Raw genomic sequence first — 10,056 nt, 5'->3', positions numbered from 1 at the left:
TGTAAAGGGAATTAGGGTGGTGATTTAGATGGTCCCTTAATTTAGTATTGCTGAGCACCCTTTAGTTGTTCTTTAAAGGCAGCTGCAGAAGGAAAGCTGAACAAGGAGTCAGCCTCTTCTGTCGACATCAGCCCCATCTTCCTGATCATGTCATCCCCTCTGAGACTTCTTGAGGAAAAGGACAGCAAACCAGTACAAATATTTGAAGATAAATATTCAACCTGTGCTTTTCCCAGTTTAAGACAATAACACACCCAAACAAAACAAAACAAAAAACAAAAACATGAGCTTCTTTGAAACCCCAGAAACATCAATCCAGCCTTTCAGCCCTCAGTATTTCAAGTGTTAAGAAGAGCACATTAAAGTATTAGCTAACATAGCAGACTGCTGACCCAACATCCATTCCCAACATGTTTATCCCTTGTAGCCTTTGACTAGAGTTTGGAAAAACCAAGTCCTCACAGCTACAGGTGGTCAAATGACAACTCAAGACAATGCAGTTTATGTGGAACTCTGCTGAATTTGGGGGATGAGGTCATGTCCTGATAAAATTTTTGCTTTCCTGGAAAAATTAACATGGGTGGCTGAAGCCACCTCATTCCCCTTCTTCCTGCCTTGAACAACAGTGTGAAGGCTAGGGCTACTGCAGCCATCTTGCACCACAAGGGAAACATGAAGAGAATCACAGAAACAGTGGCCCTGCTGTTCTTAAGCTTTTGAGCCAACAAAGATGTCTGCCTGCCTGCATATTTGCTGTGTGACCAAACAGACCCTTATTTACTTAAATCCTTGCAGTGGAATCTTTTGTTACTTGCAGCCAAATGCATTCTGGATACAACCATTAAAATGATACCTTTTTAGTCCTCTCTTTAATCCTCACAATTAGCTACTGTTCCAGTGTGCTAATGCTGCTGTTATGCAAAATACCAGAAATGGATTGGCTTTTATAAAGGGAGTTTATTTGGTTACAAATTTTTACAGTCTTAATGCCGTAAGTGTCCAAGCTCAAGTGTCAACAATAGGGTACCTTCACAGAAGAATGGCCAGTGGTGTTTAGAACACCTCTGTTGTCTGGGAAGGCACATGGCTGGTGCCTTCTTCCTTTGCTCCCAGGTTGTGTTTCAAAATGCCTTTCTCCCAGGACATTTCTCACTAGGTGTGTGGAGGTATTCTCTTAGCTTCTCCCAGGCAAACCCTGGAGTAGCAAAAGTCTACTTTCAATGGCTGTCTTCAAAATGTCTCTCTTGGCTGCAGCACTCCTCTTTGAGCTTTTTTGTAGGACTCCAGTGATTCAATGAAGACCCACCCTGAATGGGTGGGGTAACACCTCCATGGAAATTATCCAATCAAAGGTCTTGCCCACACTTGATTGAGTCACTTCTCCATGGAGACACTCAATCAAAGGATTCCAACCTAGTCAACACTAATATGTCTGCCCCCACAAGACTGCATCAAAGAACGTGGTGTTTTGGGGGACATAATACAGCCAAACTAGCACAGCTACCTTCTAGAGTTATTAGCATTACTATCTTATCACCCAAATTAGAATACTATCTTCCTTGCCTTCTTACATTCCTTTATGCTCTTAGTAACCAAATTTTACTTATTATTGTAAACTAGTTTTCAAATCCATGCCTGCCTTATCATCCTCACTGACACTAATTTAGTTTGCGCTCTCTCCTGTCTGGACTATTTTAATAACCTCCTAACTAGCATCCTTGCTTTAGGATTCCATCTTTCCAGTTCAATATCCACCATGGTTCGGTAATTTTTCTAAAATCTTATCAAAATCTTGCTTAAAAATCTTCAATTCCTCCCTATTGCTTACAGGATGAAACACAAACATGTTACCATAGTATTCTTTGTTACTTTTGCCTTCTTGTTTAGACTGAACTCTGCATCTCTTGTATCCTATCTGGCACATAATAAGTGCTCAAGTGTTTGTTAAATGACTGAATCTTTGTACAGCTTCTTTACTGTTTGATATCAAACCATGTAAACATTTAATCAGACTAAGCATGGTGATAGCATATTGGGCACTTAAGAAAGATGTGTTGAATGAATTGTTTCTAAATTCTACTGTAGGACAAATCCCTTAGCAGTAGTCCTAGATACACACATCTTGGTGTGAATTCAGTTGATCTAGCCGAGCGAGGCATCTTCCTCCAGTAAAATATATACTTTTAGTTTATAATTAGTCACCTATATTCTCCAGGTTGGGCTTGTGCCAAGAGTGGAAGTTAGGAACGTTGGTGCAGCCTGTGTGGGCATTTCTGACAATTTCTGATCTATGAATAACTCCTATCAAATGAAAGCGCAAACCTACAACCTTCTGCTTGCTAACAAGCTGTGCCAAGCTAACTTGTACGGGCCACAACCGTTAGTCCCTTCAACACTTCACTTTGCAAGAAAACTGAAGACGTTCCTTTGGAACTTGCTGGCCGCAGCGTACATCCGTCGCATTGCAGCACAAAATCATCTGAAGGTTCACATGCAGAGAATCTCTCTGCAGCCCAACGGGTCCCTACCTAGAACTACGGGCCCTTTCGAGTGCTTTGGAGTTTTTTCTTGGCCTGTGTTGATCTCGGGAAAACCGAACGTGCTCTGAAAGGTGGGTGGCGGAAGTGTTTTGCCTAAAAGGGGTTGAGGAGACAAAGCCCACTCAGCAAGCAATCCACCCAGTGTCTCCCAACCCTCTCCTTCCTGGGGCTGGTGTTGACTAGTCCTACTCAATCCCATTTCCCGACCCCGCCTGCAAATATCTGCTCTGAGAAAAGTGAAGGTATCTGAAGGGAAAAAAGAAAAGCCTGCGGCATAAAACTTGGTGCTTTGTCGTCTTAATTTCCTAGCCCGGGATTTCTCGGGCACCTCCTTCCAGAAAGCGCGCCCGCTCGCAACCAAAGCCCACGGGGCCCCCGGTCCGAGCCCTCCGCGCCTCCCACCCCAATACCACCCGACGACCTTCCCCGGGAACCCCCTATGTTAACGCTTCCCAGTCACCTCGCGTTGCCCCCGCCCTTTCTGCTTCCTGCTCCCTATTTCGCGCCTGCGCGTTCTGAATTGTTTTGGTTTTCAGGTGGGATCCAGCAAAGGAAAAGGGCGGGTGAAACTAGAGTAAGGGCGGGGAGTGGGTGTCCCGCGAACCCGGGAAACTGCGAAACTGTCCTTTTTGCGGACAGAGGCGCGCGAACAGAGGACAGTGAAGCCAGGCGAAAGGCGGGCGTGCCCGCAGGCTGGGCAGCGGTCGGTTTTGCCCGCGCATTCCCGGGCCCGCCGAGGGGCCGCCGAGGGGGCGGGGGCGGCGAGCTGAGCCTCTCGAGGCCCCGGGGCTGACGGGGCGGCGCAGGCGTGCGGCGCAGCTCCCGGGGGAGGAGTCTGGCGGTGGTCCGGCCCTAAGGAGAGTGCGGCGGCTCCCGCAGAGGACGCTGCTTTCCGCGCCGGACAGACCGACCGAGGGGGGGCGCGAGGGGACACCGGAAGGAAGAGGAGACGGCGGCGTCAGCTTTCCTCGGCGGGAGGCGGAGGCGAGACCCCGGCCCTGGCCGCGTCGAAGGACCACGCCCCCGCCGCCGCGCCCGAGGATCCCAGTGTTTGTGGGGTCGCCGTCCGGACCGGATCCAACCCTCGGGGCCGCAGGTCGCGGGTGAGCAGGAGTCGCCATTACCGAGCTGGTGGGAAGGAGCGGGGGTGGGAGGCGGGGGTCGGGGAACGCGCGGCGACCTGTGGAGGAATTGGGGGAGCAGGGTTGTGGCGGGAGGAGGGCTTGGCCCTTTGTGGCTCGGCGGCGGCGGCATCTTTCAAACCCGAGACGTTTCCGCCGGCGGCGGGGGAGGGGCGCGGGCTGCCGGCGCCGCCCTCCGCAGCTCTCGGCGGCCCCAGGGCGGCGGGGCTTCGGTCCGGTGCGCGGGGCAGGCGCTGCCGGGGGGCGCTGCTCGCGGAGCATTTCCGGCCCCAGCTGTGGGGATGTTTTCGCGGCCGGGGTTTTCGGAGGTGGCGCGCTCGTCCCTGTTGTCGGCCGCCCTTGCGAAAATATAGCTGATTTCCTATCGACTCGCGACATGTTCGCGAGGGTGTGGACCGGAGGAGGGCAAGCCCCCTTTTTTTTTTTTTTTTGTCCTGGTGCATCCGGAGTAACTAAGAGGTTCTATAATAGAGGCTCCATAATGGTCTAGTAACGATTTTAAAAAGAAGGCAGAGCTGCCCTTTGAAACGGAAAATTGTGTACGTGTTTACTTTAGACTTTGAAATCGGTGACTTATGGGAATGCGACCACCTCCTTCTATGAGTTGAGAAACCGTGGAGTAGGCGAATATCCTTTGGTTTAATGTGGGGAACTTAGAGTTAGCGTCTTTTTTTTTTCTAGTTTAGTAATCTAAAGTCTCAACCTCCAACCAAAGGGAGACGAATACCCATTCCACTGGCTACAGATTTCTGTGGAATTCTTAAGACTTGTTCACTACCAGGATGGCCCCTTTAAGTGAAAATAGAAAAAGAATTCAAAATGTAAAAATAACTTTAAAAAGATATGTTTGTGTGACTTAACATTCTTCTATATTAGTTAACTTTACAAAATCGTAGGGGGCGGGACTTGTCACATGTTGTTTACATATGAATTTGTACGTCTGGCACAGTGAGCATTCAGGCATTCAAAAACAAAATCCTTTCAGCAGTTTGGTTTGACCAAAATTGTATTTTCTAGTATTGAGGCAACTAATTGGGGGAAAGGAGGTTGAAGGCGCGATTTCCTGCTTCTGAGTTATGAATTTTTGGGTATGGATTTTGGGTATGGATTTCAACTCTCTTGAGATTGTGTATGACTTACTTTAGTTAACCTTTGGTAAGGACTTTTTTCCCCTGAATTTTTTTCCAGAAGAGCTTTTTTCCTGACCTAAAGTAAATTGAATAGTCAAACCAGTCAGTTGTTTTCCAAGCACCATGGTGTAGAATTCTGCTTTTCTTTCCACGTTGCTGCTAATATTAAACTTACTTCTTCACTTTGGTCTTTTGTTGGTCCACTATTTATTGAAACCCTTTGAGATTTTGCCCTGAAATCCTCAGAGGTTGTTATCTGTCAGTAATGCTGGAAGACTGACATTTCTGTTGAGCATGCTTTGTAGTTCACACTTTCCACACAGTGCTATTTTCTTTACATACAGTTTTGTAGGAAGAGTTTGTAAGTATTATAACTCTTCTCTCCTTTTTGGTCCCATAGGAAGCATTACCATAAAATTTGTTAACTGCACAGCACTTGTAAGGAGATGGAAGGGAATAGAGGTGAGATAGTACTTACATAAGTCCAAACCTCTTCCTCATAGTTTTGTTTCTCCTGGCTAGTGGGAATAGTGAGCTATTTCATAAATCAGAAGATCAAACATTAAATGTTTATGGTGGATGGTAAGTTGATAGAAACCTAAATTGTAGTCTTACTAGCCAGTAGATAACCTGGGTTTTTCCAAAGACTTTACACATTTATATAGATAAGTGTTTTGTTTGTTTTCTTTGCCCACATTTCTAAGACAAGTGGGAGGGAGGATGATTGGTCCTGATGTCACTAAATATATGAATGAAAACTTTAGAGGCCTTTATTACATCTCAGACTTTCTTTGTTTTAGGGGTGTTGGAATAGACCAAGTGATATTGAAATAGCTCAGACTGTTAGAAATAACAGGTTGGTTTCAAGTAACTTTTTTTATATATGGAGATTACTCTGGGTTCCCTTGCCAGGAATTTGTAGTACCTAGATGCTTGTGGAAAGAAGGGATTATTGTAGGAAGTCTGGTGAAAATATCATTTAGTGAGAGATTCTTTTAAAACTCTTCCCTTTCTTTCTCTTCCCCACTCACATACCTTTTTTTAAAATGCATTTTTAAAATTGTGAACTTTAACATATATGCATAACAGTAGTAACTTTCAAAGTACAATTTAACAAGTAGTTAGCAAATTTCAAAGAATGTCATGGGTCACAGTTCCACAACTTCAGCTATTTCCATTATTGTAAAATATAACATACATACAGAACGGTGTTAACTTTCGATGTACAGCTCAACAAGTGGTTATATGGGCAATTTCAAAAATTGGTATGGTTACAGTTCCACAGTTTCAGTTCTTTCCTTACAATGCAACATAGGGTATATACAGAAAGGTGAAGATGTTCAAAAGCACAATTTAATGAGCAGCTTACAGAGCAAATTTGAAATGATGTTATAGGGTACAGGTCCATCATGTCATTTACCTCCTTCCAGCTATTCTAACACCCCAGCATCTAAAAAATATATATATTTATATAAAGTTTCAGTAATCATAGACCTTTGTTAAATCTTATGTTGTTTGTTGCTACCCCTTCCTCTCACTTAATCTCTTTCTTCATCTTCAGGGGTGACTAGGCAGTGAGCACCCTAACTTGTTCATCTTAAAGGGGGTGTTGACAGTATGGGGAAGGGGGCTGCATCTGATTGTTTTTAAAGAGGCTGTTGCCTCGGAGTTTTAGGGCTTGTCTGGTATAGGAACACTCTGGTGGATTTAAATTTTGAGAGAGAAAACTTTGCGAGTGAATCTTTTACAGAACGAATCTCAGATGGGGACCCAGGTATTTGGGCACTACTTTTGCTAAGGGCATGGGGTACTGTGGCCATCTGGGATGTCTAGCTGGAGCTTGCATAAGAGAAACCTCCAGGATAGCCTCTCTACTCTATTTGGGATCTCTCAGCCACTGTGACCTCAGCTTTCTTTTTTCCCCCTTTTGGTCAAGTAGGCATTTTCAGTCACTTACTGCCAGGGCCAGGCTAATTCTTGGCATTCAAGTCCCGCGTCTCCAGGGAGATTCATTCCCCTGAGAGTCATGTCCCTCGTGGGGGGTGGGGTGCTTCCATACCTTTAACCAATGGTGGCATGTAGTAGCTTTGAAGGGTAGGCAGGGGATTCTAATTGCCAGTTTCCCTGAATTTTTTTTTTTTTTTTTTTTTTTTTAAGAAATGGAGAAACCCCAATGGTCATAGTCTTTGCTAAGAGTCTGTGCCCTTGATAAGCTCATGAGTGTGTTTGAATATCTGGGAAATGTTTTCTGTTACTACTGTGATTAAGAAATCATTGAATTGATAAGAAATGAAGTTCCAGAAAATAAAATTGGGGTCAATTTTGCATTACCTCACCTTTCTCCAGCTTTTTAAATAAGAGAGCAGAGCTGAGAGGAAAAAAACTGATACCCAAATTAAAAGGACATATTACACTGATAAAATTATTTTATCACAGATGATGTCTCCTTTATAGTCTTGTTTAATTTTTTGAAAGTGAGATGACTTACTAATTATAATGTTGTACAGAAGGTTATACTTGTGACCTGAATTTACTTTGGCTACTAAGAATGATTAATCTGATGGAGCCAGGTAGTTTTTTTTTTTTTTTTTCAGTATGATTTGGAAAAAGGAACACGGGGGAATAGATCTAAACTCTGAATATGATTAGAATAGGCACTATCCTGATATTTATCAAACTTGATATCTTCAAAAGGCAAGATGTTTATTAATTAATATTTGTTACGAGAAAATTCTGTTTTAGTACCATTTGACAAACAATCTAAAGACTAAATATGTTCTTTTCCAAAAATCTCAACTGTCAGGGTTGTTTCGATAACTTGAAAGCAAACTCTTTCTGGCCCTAATACTTTGTTCTCCCTGTGGAGAGACTTACTTCCTCATTAGAAATGAAGAAAGGCTTATTTTATAATTGGTGCCTTCCTGGCTCTCATTTAGTTTTTCTGTACTATCATCAGCCTTCTCAAGATTAGTCTCTGTTGAGCTAGTTTGTTACATGATTTATATCACTGAAATATTTTCCAAAACTTTGAATGAATTTCTCTATCTAAATTAACTTTCACCCAGGGTGAAAACAGCACTGTGTTTGGAGTGCTGAGACCATATAATTGGTACCGCTATACCTGGTGTAGGTATGGGGGGTTATTTAGGAATTGGGAAAGTGCTACAGAAACTTGAGTGCATTAATAAAAATAATTGCAAATATTTATGTAGTACTATGTATTAGGCACTGTTCTAAGCCTTTTATGAAACTCATTTAATCTTTAATCTGTTGAGAAGAGTTCTGTTTTTATCCTCATTTTACGGGTGAGGAAACTGAGGCAGAGAGTCACACAATTATAAGTTGTACAGCTAAGTTTTAAACCCAACCAGTTTAGCTCCGCAGTCCCTGCTCTTAATATTTTGGCAATACTTGGCTTCCAGAATGCCTTGAATCCTTTCCAACAGACGTTTTCAATCTTCTGTATTGACATTTTTAGCATTGGAGGATGAAGATGCAGCATGTCTTAAGTTGGTAAAACACAACTTGAAAGTGCTTCCTATTGATGAATGACCTGTAACCCACTGCCTTTCCTGTGTGAAGTCCTATCACTGTTTCCTCCCTACCATATAATTTCTCTGCAGGTCTTTTGAAACTTCTTCCCCATCCTCTATTCTTTATTCTTCATTTTCCATACACAGCTCAGTTAATTGCTTATCAGTCTCATTTTCCTTTCAAAAGTTACTTAATCCTTTATTCTTTCCTTGGTCCTCCATATCTTGTCTGGTTGACATTGGAAATGTTTGCTTTCCTTCTTTTTGTGTTTCTGTAGTCACTCAGTGGAGGGGCACTACAAAGGACACACCTATGAGAATGAAAACTAAATTTTTTTTAAAATTCAGTTTTATTGAGATATATTCACATACCATATAGTCATCCACAGTGTAGTTGTACAGTCAGTTGTTCACAGTGCCATCATATAGTTGTGCATTCATCACAATGATAAATTGTTGAACATTTTCATTACTCACACACACAAAAAAAGGAATAAAATTAAAACAGAAGACCCAAAACATCCCATCCACCCCTATTATTCATTTAATTTTTGTCCCTATTTTTCTAGTCAACTGTCCATACAATGGATAAAGGGGGTGTGAGCCACAGGGTTTTCACAATCACACAGTCACACTGTGTAAACTATATAGTATCCTGTTGTCTTCAAGAATCAAGGCTACTGGGTTGTAGTTCAGCAGAAAACTAAGTTTTGAAGTGAGATTAGTCACCCCCTTCTTTGCCTCCCCCCCCAAACAAACAAATACTACCATCAACCTTTGAAACCTTTAAAAGTTTTTGGAATTATTTTTTTTCCTAAATGCAATTTTATTGAGATATATTCACACACCATATAATTCATCCAAAGTATATAGTCAGTGGCTTACAGTGTCATCATATAGTTATGTATTCATCACCACCACCGATTTTAGAACATTTTCATTAGTCCCCCCAAAAATAATAAAAGTAAAAGTAAAAATAAGAAAGAACACCCCAAACATCCCATAACCCTCACTCCTCCCCCCATTAATTATATATAATTGTTCTTATTTTATTACTCATCTGCCCATACACTGGATCCAGGAAGTATCAAGCACAGGGTTTTCACAGTCACACAGCTACATAGCGTATACAGTCATCATCAAGAATCAAAGCTATTGCGTTACAATTAAACAATTTCGGGTATTTCCTTCTAGCTATTCTAATACACTAGAAACCAAAAGGAAGTATCTATGTAATGCATAAGAATAGCTTCCAGGATGACCTCTCTGTTCTATTTGAGGTCTCTTAGCCATTGAAACTTTACATTTCTTTTTCCCTTTTTGGTCAAGAAAGCATTCTCAGTCCTACTATGCCAGGGCCAGGCTCATCCCTGGGAGAGTCATGTCCTACATTGCCAGGGAGACTTACAGCCCTGGGAGTTATGTCCCATGCAGGGGTAAGGAAGTGAGTCAGTTTGCAGAGTTGGCCTAGTGATGCAGACCACATCTGAGCAACAAAAGAGGTTTTCTGGAAGTGACTGGTGGGCATGTTTATAAGTAGGCTTAGCTCTGCCATTGGAGAAATAAGTTTCACAAGGGCAAGCCTCTAGATTGAGGGCTTGGCTTATTAAATTGAGAGCCCCTATTGCTTAACTGATTAGCAGAAATTCCCCAGGTAGGGAAGTTTAATAGTTCCACATTATTCCCCAGTCCCTGAACGGGACTTTACAAT

General features: G+C 42.7%; 1 protein-coding gene across 3 annotated transcripts in view; it reads left to right on the top strand.

The window, feature by feature from the left end:
• The first annotated feature begins 3,056 nt into the window (after positions 1-3,056).
• The window catches only part of KBTBD2 (kelch repeat and BTB domain containing 2), a 29,458-nt gene continuing 22,458 nt past the window's right edge, over positions 3,057-10,056 (top strand). The window contains exon 1 of one of the 3 annotated variants that reach the window (XM_037837032.1): positions 3,057-3,076. The gene's annotated coding sequence lies outside the window, so the exon portion shown is untranslated. Of the gene's footprint in view, positions 3,077-3,406; positions 3,644-4,201; positions 4,222-10,056 lie in introns of those variants that run through there. The other 2 variants (XM_037837029.1, XM_037837033.1) reach the window with 2 other exon arrangements.

Source organism: Choloepus didactylus, chromosome 5 (assembly GCF_015220235.1).
Source record: "Choloepus didactylus isolate mChoDid1 chromosome 5, mChoDid1.pri, whole genome shotgun sequence".
In the NCBI taxonomy this organism is placed as follows: domain Eukaryota; kingdom Metazoa; phylum Chordata; class Mammalia; order Pilosa; family Megalonychidae; genus Choloepus; species Choloepus didactylus.
Note: the sequence above shows the minus strand (reverse complement) of the source record. Positions and strands in the feature narration are given on the sequence as shown.